At 43.0% G+C, this 18,092-nt stretch overlaps 1 protein-coding gene across 9 annotated transcripts in view; it reads right to left on the bottom strand.

Annotated features, from left to right (window-relative positions):
* LOC115260955 (protein kinase C, brain isozyme-like) overlaps positions 1-18,092 on the bottom strand; it is a 285,232-nt gene that overhangs the window by 206,389 nt on the left and 60,751 nt on the right. The gene's annotated exons all lie outside the window — the stretch shown is intronic.

Consider the following 18,092-nt stretch of genomic DNA (forward strand, 5'->3'; position numbering starts at 1 on the left):
TTTGACACCGGCTTATTGGCATAACCATTGCGATGTAAACATATGGAAGTTTGCTAAAAAAAATGTGTACATAAGAGAAAAATCCTTTTGTTGCCCAATTCTCACCATTATTAATCAATTGTTGAACGGTTAATTCCGGAAGTTGAAATTTTGGATTATCTGTTACAAATTTGTCATTTCAGTATAACGAGAGTTTCAGAAGAGCTTCTGAGGGGTTCCTAGGGGCTCCAGGTGTGTTCAAGGGATGCTTCAGAGCGTTTCAAGGCTTGCCTGGATTTTCAGGAGTATTTCAGATGAGCAGCGTACGCAGAATATGGCACCGCAAGCGAAAAATAGGTAACAAAGAAGACACGGCAACAACGCTTTGTTTTTTCGTTAGCAGATAATGACAAAATCGCTCCCGAGTTTGTTCACAACAAAAACGGTAGGAATATTTGTCTCGTTCTATTCACATCGTGATTTTCGCATTGTTTTACAACTGAAACTCGACTCTGAGGTTTGCAAGAGTCTTAATTCATCTAAATGCTCATGAATTCGATGATGTGCGTCGAAATTTTCAGCAGAAAAGCCGAAATGTCGACATGCGCACGGCAAGCGATATTTGTTTTATTGCTATCATCGCCTGACACGCGTTTGTTGCGGAGCGCCTTTGTTACCAACATACACCGCTTAGGGCAAAGCGTTTGTTTTTCGGCGTGATCCGTTTTTCGTACCCTACAGATGAGTTTCAGAAAAACATAGAGGGGATTTAAAAGGCTTTAAAGGAAGTTTCAGAGGATTTTTAGAGGATTTACTAAGCGTTTCAGGGCTTCCAGATGAAAGAAAGGAGCTTTAGGAGAGAGGGTTGAAAGCAGTTTCCGTAGGTTTTGGGATGCTCTCATGGAGTTTTCCAATGAATCAGAGGGATTTGAGAAAGTTACAAGGCGTTTCAATACGTTTCAGGTGGCTTAAGAGGCTGTAACGAAAGTTTCACAGGGTTCGAAACAAGTTTCAAGGAATTTCAAGGTATTTTAGAAGATTTCAAGTGGCGTTTCAGAGGGTGTTTCGAAGATTTCATGGTGCATTCAAGGAGGTTCCAGTTATGTTTCAGAAGCCTTCGAGGCGTTTCAAGAAGTTTTGGGGGGTTTGTAAAAGGTTTTGGAGAATTCCAGGTGGCTACATATGACTTTCAAGAGGCTATTAGGGAATCAAGGTGTTTCAGATCGTTTAAAAGAGGTTTTATAAGGAGATTACCCACCCAGACATCCGCTGAAAGCACATGAAGCCCCTTCAAACTACTTAAAATGCCCCTGACCCCTCTGATACCACCTGAAACGCCACTGAAGCTCCCTAAAAACCTCTGGAATGTCCCCGAAATCCTCAGAAACCCCCTGGAATACCCTCATGAAACCTATGAAATAACCAAGAAACACCATGGAACACCACTAAATCCCTTTTGAATAGCTGCAAATCTGGAACCCTGAAACATCTCTGGAACACCCATAGAACGCCTCTGATAACCCACCCCCCAACCCTTGTAAGCCCCTGAAACCATTCCTTTCTCGTGAACCTAGCCAAAACTTAACCTTAGATAAGTTCTCTTGGTCTAAGAATAAAAATAAATTCCATTTAAGTAACATAAAGTGTGTAAATAGAATTTACCTAAATGGAGGGTGGAGTGTAGTATTTTTTTTCGATGGTCATTCTTACAGTTAAGGTACCAGTGAACAGGACCAAGATTTACGAGGAAGGATGCATTGAGCCCTTTCAAATGTTTTTCTAGAAAAAATTTGTCTTCTGTAAAGTTATTCCTAACAATAATCTTAACAATAATAACAATAAGCTTTCCAAAGTACATAAAAATTGAGGTAGTCCATACATTCGAAGAAATTAGAAACCAAACGTTACTATTTGGTGTACATTCTTTGGCAAAGTTGTAGATCCTTCAATTTTGAGTAAGATTATAGGGTGATTCAAGGAAAACCGGTTTTCTGGCTGTAACTTTTTCAGTTTCGATTTCTCATCAAAGTTGCATTAAAAACACTTGTAAAGCTATTAAAAACGCGTCGTTTCGCACACAGAGACTATTATTATCTCTTTTGCGGTCCGAAATATTTACAAGAGCTTTTCTTCAAATCATCATAAAAAATATCTTTCACCAGCATTTGAGAGGAGAAATATTGTTCTAAAACAACAAATTAGAGAGGTGTTATTTCTATATCACCAAAAATACATGAAAAAGTGCTAATTTCTTCTAGAAAATCATCCATATCTTTTGAACGGAATGACGTAGCAACATCCTCCGCGCACGAAAATATACGTTTATGTAATTCAGTATTATAATTTCTGTTTTGTACTACTCATTTCAGTATCACAATGACTTACTTTCCGTACCGGTTCATTATGCAACTGAAATGAGTTGCATAATGAAAAATAGTTGCAGAATGTTAATTATGCAACTCATTTGAGTTGCATTATGAATATTATGCAACTAAAATGAGTTGTATAATGAAAAAATCATAGCATAATAGTTATTTATGCAACGAGTTGCAAAATGATGATTTTTACAGCACGAGTCGTACATTTATCCAATGAGGCTTGCCGAGTTGGATAAATACGAAGAGTGCTGTAAAAATCGAGTTTTGCAACGAGTTGCATACAACATTTTTTGCAATGATCAAAATTATTCACTAGAATATGATCATTTCCATCAATATCATTGTGCTTCTCGGTGGTTGAATGGGAACGACCACGTGCTCCCACACGAAATCTGAATCAAGCAAGCCGTGCTAGGGTAAATGTACCAATGGTGGTGCTATTAGTAGCTCCTTGTAGTAAAATAATTGAATAAAATTGATAATACCACAAAATGAAAAGTCTGAAAACGTTAATCGGTAGTTTTTCATTTAAATTTGCTAGAAAAAATGTAAAAACCATTGTTTATTTCAGTTTTTGCTAATAAATCACTTGCACCAACTATAGGTACACGGTTCCTATTATGGAGGTAAAATTTAACATTGGTTCCTATAGTGGCGCATCCCATTGAATTCTTATGGGACCCACCACTATAGGAACACCACCACCACTATAGGCGCAAAGGAGCAAAATAATTAAGAAAAATAATTGTTTAAAATAGGTTTTTCGGGAAATCCTGAATACAAAGCTGAATTAATGTTATTAATGGGGTATGATGCATCTATTAAAAATATCATTTGCAAGCTTTTTGGTCGAAATAGTGCTAAATTGCCACTACCACCACTATTGGTACTACCTCCACTAAGGGAGCTTTTACCCTATAACCATCACAGTTTTTCAAGTTTTTACTGTGGTAACACAGGTTGTCAATCAAACAAATGCATTATGATTCATAATGTTACCCAAATGAGATGCATTATGAACCATAATGCATTTGTTTGGATAGTACGGAAAAGTAGGCCGTTAGGATATTGAAACGGCAAGTATAAAATGAGTTTTATAGTGCCAAATTGCAAAAAATTTTTTATGGAACTCGTTGCAAAACTCGATTTTTTCAGCACTCTTCGTATTTATCCAACTCGGCAAGCCTCGTTGGATAAATGTACGACTCGTGCTGAAAAAATCAACTTTTTGCAACTCGTTACATAAATAACTATTTTGGAAGCTGTGGGGTGTGAATATAGTTTAGTGTTATTTCCCTTGCGTGTCCATCCCCTAGCAAGCATCAGTGACAGCCAGCACCATGACGAGCTGTCTCATTGAGGAGAGGAGCTGTGGCGGAGCAAGTCGCCTTCATCGTGTGGTTCCGTATAATGCCAAGTAAATGTACAGCAATTTACTGAGATGGCGGGAATAGATTGATCCAGTGAGTTACACAATATTCCCAGAAGCTATAAAAGTAGTTCTTAACGACTTTGATGAGAAAATTTGAAACAAAAACGATAGAGCGGTAAAACGATTTGTTCTAGCGCTACTCTATGAAAACTATGGGAAAAAGGTTCCAAATTAGGTCAAAACAGTTCTAAAGCTTCCAAAAAACGCACATGTTGCTGTGATATTGATGATTTTCTAGACAGAAGTACACAGATAAAATAATTAAGATTTATTATATAAAAAAATACTTCCGGTTTCACCTTAATACCAGAAATAAATGTTTGAGAAATACATGAAAGGATCCCTAGAGAAACTTTTCGAGAAAAATACGTAATTCTTTGAAGACGTTTCAAATAGAATACCTGAAGACTTTTCTCGACGCACTTCTCCGAAATTTCCTAGCAAAATTGCTAGCGAAATTCCTTAAGAAACTTTAGGAATAAATTTAAATTCGAACAGAAAAATAAGGCGGAACCTTATGATTTGTTTTGTGCAAAATGAAACATCTGGGAAGTTTCTAAGGAAAAAATCGCAAAAAAGAAGATCCTCTGCATATGTGTGAAGCTGAACCCTAGCTCTCTATCTGCGGGATAACTGTCATTCAACAATTTGCAGGATGCAACACATTTTTTAGGATATTAAACAAAATAAGTGTAAATGCTGGAGAAATCCTCGTATTAATTCCTGGAGAAACCGTCAAACGAACTAATGGCACAATCCTCAAATTCCAAGAGAGTACATCTGAGCATATGCGAAAAAACTGAAATTCCGAAGACACAGTGTGTGCGAAATTGAGAGAAAAAATTGTGAAAAAAAACACTTGTTTTGGTGGGGTTCGAATAATCGTAGCTACAGAATACTAAGCTACAGAAAGTGAAAGCGCTGGACTTGCGATACGAAGTCTGGGTGTCTCTCAATTTGTCAATTACGCACACAGTGTGCCCTCGAAATTTAAGTTATGATCATAGGAATTTAACCTGCGGAAAATCCCGACCGCAGAACATGGCGATTATTTTGAAAGTTATCCAACTAGGAATATCACGGACAGTAAAAGTAACAACAAGACAAATTTGGTGAGTTCGTTCCATGCTGTTTGTGTCCACGTATTTCAACCATCTATGAAACATTTCATATAATTCGGAGCGATTGGTACGGTATGCTAAGGCATCCTTCCGCTTAATCTTAAACCATACCTTAAACTGAAACTGGAGCACTTCTTGATAATTTATTCTTTCAAATTATTATTTTGTGAAGCATTGACATCGGGCGTAGTTTCCAAAAATTGTTATGTCTTGGGAAATACGAGAAAGACAAACCAAAACCGTACAACATCATCATCAATGCAAGCCAGAAACCCCTCAGGCAACATACGCGCGTGAAAAACTTTGCTAATGACTTTTTTCTCACAACTTTTCCTGAATTCGCTTCTTCAGAACGCCTAAATTCATGTTGCTCTCTGTGAAACAATTCCCTCAATTATGGCATAATTCAATATCCGAGCCCATTTCGCAGCCGATTGAGATTACCCACTTGTTGTGTTGGTACGCAAACACCAATAGAGATTTCGTTAAAACCTTGTTAGAACGATCCCGACCTATCAGGAAATTCGATCCGGCTTACAATCAGATAAGGAAGCAAAGAAAAAAAAAACGAACGATAAGACCGGTCACCGATCCCTTTCACAAACAGTCCCATGCTGTTTCCGACGACTTGATTTGAGCACACACACACAAACCCACACAGCTTGACCCTTATTTTCTTTTCTTTCCGACCCACTGTAGTATGAGAAAGCGATACGATGAATAAATGTAATAAAACTTGAAAACACCTGTGTTGAAATTCATTTGGGAAAGAATGCATTCCGATACAAGTAAAATTTTGATTCCGCTAAGCATATTTCCACTCAGAAACAAAAAGGGAGGAGTTAACTTTTCTAGATCGCTTCCCCTTCTTGGCTTCCCCTTGCTCGTTGGTGATTGGTGATTGAAGGTTCACTCAAGCTATAAAAGGCGATGTCATTTCGGAGCAAGCTCATCACCAGGACTTGAGCTCGGATCACCTCCCGGTGACATGCGAGCTTGAATGCGTCCCAACACAAATCCCACCGGCGATGAGACGGGACTACCACCGGGTGGACTGGGTGGCTTTCAGCCGCCTGGTGGACTCTAAACTTCCGGAAGGCCCGGAACTACCAACCGTTGAAGCCATCGAACGAAATCTGGACGTGTTCGAACAAGCCATCCGTACAGCCGAAGACACCTACGTCCGCTGGGTACCGGTGACACGCCGTTTCGCAGCCATTGATGACCAAACTCGCCAGATCATCCAACAACGCAACGCCGTCCGAAGACAATTCCAACGGACCGGGTGTCTGTTGAAAAAGCAGGAACTTTCTCTCCTCAACAACCAAATCAAGATCCGAATGGACGAGATACGGAACAAGCAATTCTCGGAAGACATCAGGCGGCTCGATGACCATTCCAGACCCTTCTGGAAAGTGGCCAAAATCTTGAAGAAACGGCCACAAGCTGTCCCCCCACTGAAGGACGAAGTCGGTGGCCTCTTGGTCTCCCCGTCGGAGAAGGCAAACGCCATCGCCATCAAGCTGGTAGAGGCGCACAACCTCGGAGCCAGTATGTCAAGCCCCCATGAAGAAGCGGTCCAACGAACCATCAACCAACTCGAAGACAACGATGAAGCCCCTTTCGATGGACAGGTCACCGAAGACGAGGTCAGGTCGGCGATCAAGCGAACCAAAAATATGAAGGCCCCCGGCAACGACGGAATATTCAACCTGGTTCTGAAGAAGCTCTCGGGCAAATCGTGCCGCTTCCTGGCAGCGATCTTCACCAGGTGCTTCCAGCTGAACCACTTCCCAACCAGGTGGAAGATGGGGAAAGTCATCCCCATTCTGAAACCTGGGAAGGACCCAACGGCTGCATCAAGTTACCGGCCCATCACTTTGCTATCGGCAGTGAGTAAAGTGTTCGAGCGCCTGATCCTCCGACGTTTAATGGAACACATCGACGAAAGGAACCTCATCGTGCCTGAGCAGTTTGGATTCCGAAGGGGGCACTCCACCGTCCACCAGCTAGTGCGTGTGGAGAACATAATCCACCGGAACAAGGCCGTCTCGAAGAACACGGCCATGGTAGTGCTAGATGTTGAAAAGGCCTTCGACAACGTCTGGCACGATGGCCTCATCCACAAGCTGGCCCAGGCTGAGTTCCCCAGCTACCTGACGAGGATGGTAAGAGAATACCTAACCAACCGGTCTTTCCAGGTTTCCCTAGCAGGTACATCGTCCGGAGTCCAAGCTGTTCCAGCAGGCGTTCCCCAAGGCAGCCTCCTCGGTCCGATCCTGTACAATCTGTACACCTCCGACATCCCGCAGCTCCCGGGTGACTGCTTCCTGGCACTGTATGCGGACGACAGTGCAATAGTGGCCAACGGCCGCACCCCACAGGCCTATCGCTCCCGGCTGCAACGAGGGGTCACCGCCTACGTAGACTACCTGTCCAGCTGGAAAATCAAGGTAAACGAGGCCAAAACCCAAGCGATTGTGTTCCGGCATCGACCTTCTCCGAAGCTTCTCCCACCACCGGACTGCTACATCCGTATCAATGGCCGACCAATCGACTGGCTGGACGAGGTAGACTACTTGGGCGTCACGATGGACAACAAGCGGATCTACCGTACCCACACCGACAAGCTTCGCAACAAGTGCATCGGGCTCCAAAAATCGCTATACCCGCTGATTTGTCGGCGGTCCAAACTGTCAAGGAGGAACAAACTGGCAGTACTGAAGGCGATCATCGCTCCGGTGATCAACTACGCCATGCCGGTGTGGGGTACGTGTGCAGAAACGCACAAGCAAAAGCTGCAGGTGGTGCAAAACCGGATCCTGCGCCAAATCCTCGACGCTCCCTTCGACACAAGGATCAGCGAACTACACCGAAGTGCAGAAATCAAGCCCGTCAGTGACCGCATCGAGGAAGCAATCGACAGCTTTATAGCTAAAGCCGAGGTCTCTGAACACCCGCTCATCCGAGCGTTGGTTACATAGTTTTTCAAATTTAGATTAAGTTAGGTTAAGTAGGTTATAAAATTGAAAACAAACACGATATTTCTAATATCAAAACGAAACAATTCACAACGAAAACACACAAAACACATTTTATACACATAAACAAACAAAACCAAAGGATGAAAAGATTGAACTCTGTAACACTTGAATAAGAAAATATGTAAAACAAACAAAATATTGAATAAACATGAATTTAAAGGTAAAAAAAAAAGGAGCAAGCTCATTCTTTGGTCGAACGTTGGAAGTGAAGCAGCAGCAGCAGCAGCAGCAGCCAGCAGCAGGAGCAGAAGAGTAAAAACTCTCTTTCCCGACCACCAGTAACGTCGGCGTGAAGCAGCAGCAGCCAGCAGCAGGAGCAGAAGAGTAAAAACTCTCTCTCCCGACCACCAGTAACGTCGGCGGTGTAGCAGCGGCGGCGGAGCCACGAGCGGATTGCGTGGAGCGTTGTAGTGAAACAACCTCTGTTTGACCGTCGGCAACGGCAGCAGAGCCTCGTGTGTTGGTAGTGTAGCATCGACGGAAGAGCCACGAGCGGTTGGCGTGAAACGAGGTGAAGTAAACTCGATCGGTGGAGCAAGCAGTGCAGCGCTTCGAAGAAGTAAGCATTCAACCAGAAATCAATAGCCCTTTTTAGGGCTGCGAAGTTATCAGAAATAATTTGACGTACAGTTATTAGAAATAATTTTCCACAACGGTCCTTTATCAGGGCCAAGAGTTATCAAATTAATTTCTCCGTCGTTTTACCAGCGGTGATACCGGTTCTCGAGGAACCATGTCCGGTTACGACAATGGCGCAGCGGGTAGCGAAGCCGAATCGGAGGCTCAATCGGAGGCGAATGTGTTGAGGTGAGTAAAAAAAAAAATGGAATAGTGAATCGTTGATAAAAGTGAGAAATTACTATGAACCTAGATTGAAAACGCGAGAATAGTGAATTGAAAAGGCAAGTGTTATTAATGTTGGACTCTGATTGAAAAGGCGGAAGTCAGAAACAGTGAGCCCCGATTGGAAAGGCGGGTGTTGGAAAATTGGGACTCCGATTGAAAAGGCGGATGTCAGAAATGGTGAACCCCGATTGGAAAGGCGGGTGTTGGAATATTTGGGCACCGATTGGAAAGGCGGATGTCACGGGTTTCAGGACGCGAAATTCCATTGAAAAGACGAACAACTGAAATACTAAATCCCAAATATAGTGACTAATGTACTCCGATTAAATAGGCGTTTTTCAATCACGGTTCAATGTTAAAAGTAGATAACAGATTGATTTGCTCGGAACCGTTATCTTAAGGAGAATTTTTGTTTCCTTTTACAGGATTAAGAGGCGGAAGATTACGAGAAAAGTGTTGGCCGACGAATTATCCAAAGTGAAGGCCGAATTGGAGAGAACACGTTTGGAGAATGAAGAGTTGAGCCGGATGTTAGTGGCCAAAGAACAGGACGAAGAGGAATTCTGTGAAGCAAGGTCAAGTACAATGCGCGAATGTCCAGCCGCGGCAAACGAGACGCTGCTCACCACGATGAATGCTATGTCGCTGAGTACGCTCAATATTCCTGAGTGTGCACCAACAGCGGGCGAATCAGAACTAACCAAGCGCGACTACGATCACTGGAAGAACGTCTTGACCGCATCCATGCATCTCATCCAAGCTGTCGATGAATCCACGAAAATCTATCTGTTCCGCATCAAAGCAGGGCCAATGCTGATCGAACTACTTGAAGGCACCACCACACAGCAAGGAATGCCAGATGAGCAACTGTTCCCGTACTCGAATGCGATCGCTCGCCTTGATGCCCACTTTGGATCCAGAGCTTACATGCTTTCACAGCGAAGTAAGTTGGCGAATATGGTACAACGAAGTGGAGAACAGAACGTCCAGTACGTAAAACGAGTTGCAGCCGCGGCAAAACTGTGTTCCTACAAACCTGATGAGGAATTCGAGGCCATTTCGCGTACGGTGACGAGAGGATCAACTGACAGTCGGGTAAGAATTCTCGCCTATAGGGTTCTAACCGACGGAGGAAATCTGAGCGAATTTATTGACCAAGTACACATCCGTGAAGTGGAACTAGAGAACGAGAATGACTATCGAAGATTGCACCAGAAGCAACCAGTTGCAGTGGCGGCCATTACACGCCAAACGGATGACAGCATTCAGCGTCAGCGGGGTTCGTTCGAACCATCCAGAGGATACAACAGTGGCCGGGGTAGAGGAGCCTTTGGTCGTGGGGGCTCACGAAACCAGAGACAGGGCCGAGCCTGTTGGAGGTGCTTGAGTACATATCACGCCGCTGAAGAATGTTTTCACGCCGACAAACTATGCCGCAATTGCAATCGACGAGGGCACATCGCTCGAGCTTGTGCGAATCCAACCAAGCAAGAACAACGCAAGCGAAATTGGACAGGAGAAGAAACGGAACCCCCAACAAAAATTGCCATGATCCAGAAAGCAGAAGATGTTGAAGAAGATTCGAAGGTAAATGACGTTGATAATGTTTAAAACTTTGAAATGTGCTTAATGCTCTATTTTTGATTAATTACTGCATTATTGAATTCGATTGATCAAAAAGTAGATCCTTAAAACAGTTGAATTTTGAAATATAAGAAAATGATATGGAAAAGTAAATAATGAAAATTGTTGGTTTTATGATGAATTATTACAGGTGACACAGATCTTATCATGCGATCAAGATACATCGACTATTGGCAGAGTCCGATCTAGCGTCCCAGACCAAAACGCGGCATATATCATGGCGTATGTTGCGGGAATAAAGGTTCCGTTTTTCATAGACTCTGGTGCAGAAGTCAATACAATTACATCAGAGTCTTTCAATGCCATTCTCCAGAGTGAAAGTTCCAAAGAGAACATGCACGATTTGAAATACGGATCCGACAAAGTGCTACGTGCATATGCGTCACAAGGAAAGATTGATGTAGTAGCAACATTCTCGGCAGAACTCTTCGTTTCAGAAGAAAGACCGACGACAATTGAAAAGTTTTATGTGGTGCGTGAATCCAGAGCGCTTCTTGGATTCAACACTGCCGTCCGCTACAGTTTGTTGGCAATAGGATTGGACGTTCCAGTTGTTGGAGACACTGATTCGTATTGGCGATGCGAATTTGCGGTGCGAAATGTACAAGCATCTTCCCCGCAGGAATTTCCTAAGTTCAACGTTCCTGCAGTAAAACTGAACTACGATAGGTTGATGCCACCTTCGAGAAACGTATACACGCACATTCCAGCAGCTTTCAAAGATCTGACAAGACAAAAACTGAACGAGCTGCAAGAAACTGGAATTATTGAAAAAGTGTCGAAAGATATGGATAAGAGCTTCTGTTCTTCCTTGCTAGTGATTCCAAAAGGAAAAACGGACATCCGCCTCGTCGTCGATTTACGTGGCCCGAATAAGTGCATCATCAGAACACCATTCAAGATGCCAACATTTGAGTCGATTTTGTTGCAGTTGCATGGTGCAAAATACTTTTCTACAGTCGATCTGAAAAACGCTTTTTTTCACATCGAGCTGGATGAGACGTCGAGGCACCTCACGAATTTTTTTGCCGGAGAAGCTCTGTATAGATGTTGCCGACTGCCTTTCGGACTCACGAACGCTCCTGATATCTTCCAGGAAGTTATGCAAACCGTGATACTGGAGGATTGCGAAGGAACTGTTAACTATCTGGACGATGTGATGAAATTCGGAGCAACAAAGGAGGAGCATGACCGTAATCTACAGAAAGTTATGAAAAGGTTGGAAGATCATAACGTGGTAATTAATCATGAAAAGTGTTCTTTTGGAAAGGAAATAGTCACGTTCTTGGGTTTTCGAGTATCTGACGAAGGTTGGCAAATCGAGGATGAGAAGATCGGTGCAATTAAGGACGCTCGGAAGCCCGAATCCACAGCAGAAGCAAAAAGTTTTCTGGGACTCGTTACGTTCATCGATCGATTCATTCCTCAGAGGGCAGATAAGACGCGTTACTTGCGAGAACTGTCCAATGCACGAGATTTTTATTGGAACCAGGACCTTGACGATGAATTTCAATACCTGAAAACTAATGCGTGGAAACACATAAAGACTCTGGGATACTTCAATCGAGAGGATGAGACAGAGCTGTATGTAGATGCTTCCCCATATGGATTAGGGGCCGTGTTGGTCCAATATGATGCGGAATCTAAACCTCGAATCATTTCCTGCGCATCGAAGGCGTTAACGATAGCAGAAAAGAAATATCCCCAAACGCAAAAGGAGGCCCTTGCGATGGTCTGGGGAGTTGAGCGGTTTTCCATGTACCTGTTGAACATTCATTTCACAATTCGGACGGATGCAGAATCTAACGAGTTCATATTCGGTGGATCGCACAGAATTGGCAAGAGAGCTGTCTCTAGGGCGGAGGCATGGGCATTAAGGCTGCAGCCGTTCAATTTCAAGGTACGTTATTTTATGTTTCTAGATAGATAATCGTTAATTGATCGGTTGTATTCAGGTTGTTCGAGTGCCAGGAGAGACGAACATGGCCGATGCATTGTCCCGTCTTGTGAAGGAATCACAATCGGCTGATCCATTTGATGATTCCAATGAGAAACATCTGTTGTACTATCTGGATACTGGTACAATGGAGTTTACTTGGGAGGATATCGAAATTGAAGCTGAAAAGGACGCGGAACTGATTCTGGTTCGAGAAGCAATCAGAAATAACCAGTGGGACAAGAAATTGAAGCGGTATGAAGCAGAGGCGAAGAATTTGAGTGTACTCGGAGCACTGGTCTTCATGAACGATAGAGTGATTTTGCCGTTCGCTATTCGCAACAAAGCTCTCAATTCAGCGCATCAAGGACATATGGGCGCCGCATCAATGAAAAAAATATTGAGAAGCTATTTCTGGTGGCCATGTATGTCCAAGGAAGTTGAAACCTTTGTGAATGGATGTGAAACTTGTTTCCGACTGTCTAGGAAGAATCCGCCCATTCCATTGACTTCCCGTGAGCTTCCCGAAGGTCCATGGGAAGTTCTCCAAATTGACTTTTTTTCATTCAAAGACTGCGGTACTGGAGAATTTCTCGTCGTGGTAGATACCTACTCGCGATATCTCCACGTCGTAGAAATGAAACATATTGACGCAGATAGTACCAACGCAGCGCTGTGTAAAATTTTTGAAGTATGGGGATACCCAATGGCTATTCACAGCGACAACGGTCCCCCCTTCCAAGGAGAACAGTTTGTCAAAACGTGGGAAGATCGAGGCGTCAAAATCAGAAAGGCGATTCCATTGAGCGCACAATCAAATGGTGCTGTAGAGCGGCAGAACAAAGGGCTGAAAGAAGCTTTGACCGCCGCCAAACTTGACAATGTCAATTGGAAAAGGGCCTTGGAACAGTATTTGCATATGCACAATAAGGTCCGGCCATTGTCAAGATTGGGCGTTACGCCATTTGAACTACTTGTTGGCTGGCGATTCAGGGGAACGTTCCCGTATTTGTGGGAGAAACTTCCCACAGATCAAATCGATAGAACTGACATACGCGAAAAGGATAAATTAACTAAACTTGACAGTAAACGATACGCAGATATGAGCAGAGGCGCCAAGGAGTCCGAGATAACGGTTGGGGACAGAGTCCTTTTAGCTCAAAACACTCGACAGAAAGGAGACCCGATGTTTTCAGAAGATCGCTTTACCGTCCTGACGAGGGAAGGTGCAAAAGTGGTGGTACAAAGTGACAGGGGTGTCCAATACTCGAGAAATGTGCAAGATGTTAAGAAGGTTCCTATTATGCTGCGAGACAGTCACAGTGAAGAGCCGATAGACGAAGGAGACGCTTCATCAGCAGCTGAATTTCTGGATTTTCATACAAAACAGCCAACAGCGGAGGTTCTATTGGACAGACCCCAACGTTCACGGAAGAAACCGTCCCGTTTTAATGACATGGTTTTGTTTTGTGTTTACGATTGAAGAGTAGAGAAGTGGAGCATTGTAGTATGAGAAAGCGATACGATGAATAAATGTAATAAAACTTGAAAACACCTGTGTTGAAATTCATTTGGGAAAGAATGCATTCCGATACAAGTAAAATTTTGATTCCGCTAAGCATATTTCCACTCAGAAACAAAAAGGGAGGAGTTAACTTTTCTAGATCGCTTCCCCTTCTTGGCTTCCCCTTGCTCGTTGGTGATTGGTGATTGAAGGTTCACTCAAGCTATAAAAGGCGATGTCATTTCGGAGCAAGCTCATTCTTTGGTCGAACGTTGGAAGTGAAGCAGCAGCAGCAGCAGCAGCAGCCAGCAGCAGGAGCAGAAGAGTAAAAACTCTCTCTCCCGACCACCAGTAACGTCGGCGGTGTAGCAGCGGCGGCGGAGCCACGAGCGGATTGCGTGGAGCGTTGTAGTGAAACAACCTCTGTTTGACCGTCGGCAACGGCAGCAGAGCCTCGTGTGTTGGTAGTGTAGCATCGACGGAAGAGCCACGAGCGGTTGGCGTGAAACGAGGTGAAGTAAACTCGATCGGTGGAGCAAGCAGTGCAGCGCTTCGAAGAAGTAAGCATTCAACCAGAAATCAATAGCCCTTTTTAGGGCTGCGAAGTTATCAGAAATAATTTGACGTACAGTTATTAGAAATAATTTTCCACAACGGTCCTTTATCAGGGCCAAGAGTTATCAAATTAATTTCTCCGTCGTTTTACCAGCGGTGATACCGGTTCTCGAGGAACCATGTCCGGTTACGACACCCACGTTCTCCCCTCGGGTTCAATCAGGATCAGAAGTTAAATAACATTGTCCACCCGGTCCCGCCAGCCAGTCGGTGGAAAAAAAAACGAGCGCAAGCCATCTGGAAGCGATTGGAAATTCATATCGACAAAATTTAATTTCACCACTCGCCTACTGTGCTCGTCGTCACCTACCTCATCCCCAATTCGCTGGAGGTCAAAGCAACCAGTCAAGTCAGCGAGTGTATCACAGGAATCAATCTCGGTCGGTGACCCGGAGGCGAATCTGGGCGAGGGAAACAACTTCACTTGGGCTGGAAGATGGCAATATCTAAAGTGGTGTTTTTTTTGTTGAATAATCATTCTTTGCTAGAATCAATCTTATCGAGTGGGGTTGATTTTCAGTACATTTTTAAGCGATCCTTAAATTTTCGAGCAGACGCCTTGTAGTTCATCAGGCGGCAATTTTCATTCATTTTTCTGCATATTCAAAGTCAGCTGCTCGATACTCGTTTGTCAACTGAATGAAAGTCAATGATTAGGGTCTTGTGCCATTTGGGCAGGTGTACCTATTTTGGGCACTTGCCGCTATAACTAAGTCAATTTCAAACCGAATGATTTGAAATTTTGTATAGAATTAAACACGTACAGTATCAATGTACTATAGAGTAAAAGCACACACTGCTAAGCGTTCGGTAATGATTTTATACAGAATTTCTGTAAAAATTGCCAAATTTCGATGAAATGTTATCGTTTATCCGTTAAGCACTAAACGAAGCTTCTAATCGCACCATGCTGTGGGGTGAGAGTTCGATTCCTGCTCCAAGCGATGAAACTTTTCGTGAGAATAGTTTCTGCTCCGTATCCACTGGTGCATGATCCGTGTGTCCGTTGTCTAGTGTTAAGTTTCGTTCAGTCTGTACAGCCTCTGGCTGAAGACGGTGTCCGTGTCTTTTAAGTTCGGTGAAAGTTGCTAACATTACCGACATTTTCCGGTAAAACTAACTTAATGTGTGAGGAATTCCCTTTGAATTCTATGAAGGATTTTCTAAGAATCCTTATAGAGAATACTCCATGTATGAGACGGATTGTCTCATAGTTCCGAGATGAATTCTCCCAGAATAATGTGATAGATTGTCTCAGAATTCTAAGATAACCAGATTCTTAAGAGAAATATAAAAGATTTTTTCCAAAGTCTGAGAGGATTCTTCCTGGAAGGGATTACGAATACTTCTAGAACGGACGAGTATCTTGAGAAGGATTCTCGTGAATTCTGAGGGGCATTACCACATAAAACAGAAAAATCACTGCAGATTCCGGAAAGAAATTCCCCCCAAAACTATGAAAGGACTCCCCTAAACTCCTGAAAGGGGGATTGTCCCAGAACTCTGAGAATGATTCCTCTAGAATACTTTAAATTATTACACCAGAATCTCAAGAGAATCTTTCCATAATCTCGTCAGGAATTCTGGATATCTGGGAGCAACTGCTCCAGAATACAGAAAACAGAAATCTACTGGGATTCTCGTAGAATGCTGAGAAGGATTTCTTCCGAACCCTAAAAGGAATCACAAAAAATCTATGCGAGGGTTCTCCAAAATCCAGAGTTCTCTAGAGCTCGTGAGAGATTCTTCAATAATCAATAATTCTGAAAGGAAGTGCCCTGGAATCTTGAAAAATAAAGCCCCAGAATCCCGAGGAATTCTCCAGAATCATGAGATAAATTCCCCAGAATCTTAAGAGAAATTTCCCCAGAATCCTGACGAGGAATACCCCAGAAAGCCGAATTGTCAGAGAATCTTGGGAAGAGTACCCGCAGAATACTTAGTGATTTTCCCATAATATAAAAAAAAATCTGACGCAGAATCCTGAGAAGGGTACCACTAGAATCCTGTGTGGAGTTCCCCTAGAATTCTAAGAAATATTCCCCCAGAATTCTGAGAGGAGTTTCGCCACAATTCTGAGAATGATTCTCCAAGAAGTCTGAGAGGAGTTGCTGAGAATGCTGAGAAAGATTTTCTCAGAACTCTGAGTGAGGGTCTTCCAGAATCCTTAGAGGAATCAACCCGGATCATCCAGATTTTTTTTAGAATCCTGAAAGGGATTTCAGATTTTGGTAGGGAACCCTGGTACGAAATACCGTGCTATAAATGAATTCCCCTAGCATCCAGAGATTTTCTTAAAATTCTGAAAGGTATTCTCAACAAACACTACTGAGAAAAAATCCCCCAGAATGTTTGAAGGGATTCTTCCATAACTCTGTGGATTTCTCTAAAATTCTGTGATAGATTCCTTCAAAATGCTGGAAATTATTACACCAGCATCCTGAGAGGCCTTGTTCTAGTGAAGAGAGAACGGCTCTTCCAATAGGAATTCTCCTTGAATTCAATTAAGGATTTTCCTAGAATCCTGGGAGAGATTACTCCAATTTTCTAGAATGGATTCTCTCAGAATCTTTTATAGGATTTTTTCCAGAATCATGAGGGATTTCCTCAGATTCCCGAGATGAATTCTCCCTGAATCCTGTGACGGATTGCATGAGAATCAGGAGAGTTGTTTTTCCTCATCATTCTCCCAGAATGCTTAGAAGGATATCCCCAGAACTCACTTGCGGATTCTTCTAGAACCCTGGAAGAAATTCTCCGGCAGTATTAAAAGACATCCAATTAGAATCCAGTTAGAGCCCAGACAACCGGGAATCGCATAAGGATGCACGCTATACATCGTATAAAGTACTATTTTAAGTCACTATCGCATATATGTACGGCTGAAGGACAATTTTCATCGCATATGATGTTATTTTTTGAACTTACTGCGATGTATCTGGTAAAATCATATAAGAGTGCAAATTAACTTTTAAAATGTATGACTACATCGTAGTAGACGACATTTCGATGTTCTGTTGCGACGAACTTTGCTTATTCGCAAAAGCGTTCGAGTGAACTCGCAAAGTTGCAATTTGAATTCGCATGATTGCATACTGCGATGATTATTGGCGTGGTTCAAAAAATCGTTTTTGCTCCACACCGCTTATTCGATTCCTATCCAGCATATATGCCTTCTCCCAAAATTTGAGCTCATTTGGTTGAAAATTGAGACTGCACAAGCCCTTCAAAGTTTGTATGGGAATTACTATGGGGAAACGATGTTTTTTATTCATTCGACCGTAACATTTCCCCCAAGTGCTCTAGAGGGTTAGTTGGCCCTTGACACTCTTAGGCTACTCTATCAGCTACAACTTTGCCGAAGACCGCATTCAAATCGGACGCCTCATTAATTAGTTATCGATTTGTGATAGCGGCATTATTTTTCCGTCAATGCGCGTATAGCGCCTCCACTTTCGTATGCATAAGGCACTTATTATTACTGCATCTTATGCGATGTAACTTTACCGCATCAAAGTACGTATAACATGAACGTAAACTTCATTATACGTGCAAATTGGTTATCTGGGAGATTGCTCCAGAATCCTGAGAGG

Source organism: Aedes albopictus, chromosome 3 (assembly GCF_035046485.1).
Source record: "Aedes albopictus strain Foshan chromosome 3, AalbF5, whole genome shotgun sequence".
Taxonomy (NCBI): domain Eukaryota; kingdom Metazoa; phylum Arthropoda; class Insecta; order Diptera; family Culicidae; genus Aedes; species Aedes albopictus.